A 1,075-nucleotide genomic window follows, 5' to 3' on the forward strand; every position below is an offset into this window, starting at 1 on the left:
GGGGCGGGGGGGTTGCTGAATGGGACTCTGGAATCTTGTGGCCCAGCTTGTCTGAACGGCTCCTTTCTCCCTGGTGCAGACACCTCCACCCCCTGCTCCTCCGCTCCATCCTCCTCCGGGCACCCAGAGGCCCACCAAGCAGGATGGAGGACACTGTTTCCTCCTCTAGCACTGCTCGCTGGACAGGAAGCCTCATCTGGAGGCTGCTTCTTGTAGGAAAGGATCCCTCTGGTTCCCTTGCAGTCTGTGCCCAGCACGGAGAACTCCAGGCCCCTCCCTTGTTCTGGCCTCCCTCCCCCTGGACTTGGCTTCAGATCCTGGGCTTCAAACCTCAGGGACAGATGGTTGCAGGTTGGAGGGGCAGACTGCACTCTAGGGAGGTCAGTCCAACTGAAGGCAGGCCCTGGGCATGTTCCTGGTGTGGGGTCTCAGAAGTGAACAGCAGAAGCCCAGGACTGGCCCAGGAAGATCATATCTGTGAGGTCATATAGCAGGTGCAAGGTCCTCTTCACAGGTCTTCCCCTGCCGGTATGCCCAGCTCCCCAGTGCCCATTCATCTCCTAAGCAGGGCTCTGATTTGCCTGCAGAAATGAAATCAGCGCTGCAGGCCTGACAGGTGCCCTGCCTTTCTTGGCTTGCATGCCTCCCGTGACAGAGCACTTACTACCTTTTGCTGTGGGAAAGCTGAAGCAGAGGTCTGTCTCTTCTTGGAGCTTTATTCACTTGTCTTGTTATTGCCTTTGCTTATGCCTTTCTCTCTTGTGAGAGGGAACCACAGAGATTTAAACATGGCTCTCCTATCACCAACATATACTGAGCACTTTCTGTGTGCCAAGTACCACCTCACCCACTTAGGGGACAATGGCATTCTTGCTGGAAGAACTTGAGCAAAGGCTCAAGTTGGGAGAGTACAGCCTATGTTCAGAAAACAGAGCAAAACCATATGGCTAGAGTAGAAGGTGCCCAGAGAAAGTATCATGGATGACTCAAATTCAGCAAACATTTACTTTAGAAGGGAGATAGAGGCAACTCTGACCACCCTCTAATACACCTAGCCTTATGACAAAAGCTAGAC

The sequence above is a fragment of the Trichechus manatus genome, unplaced genomic scaffold (assembly GCF_000243295.1).
Source record: "Trichechus manatus latirostris isolate Lorelei unplaced genomic scaffold, TriManLat1.0 scaffold00232, whole genome shotgun sequence".
Lineage (NCBI taxonomy): Eukaryota > Metazoa > Chordata > Mammalia > Sirenia > Trichechidae > Trichechus > Trichechus manatus.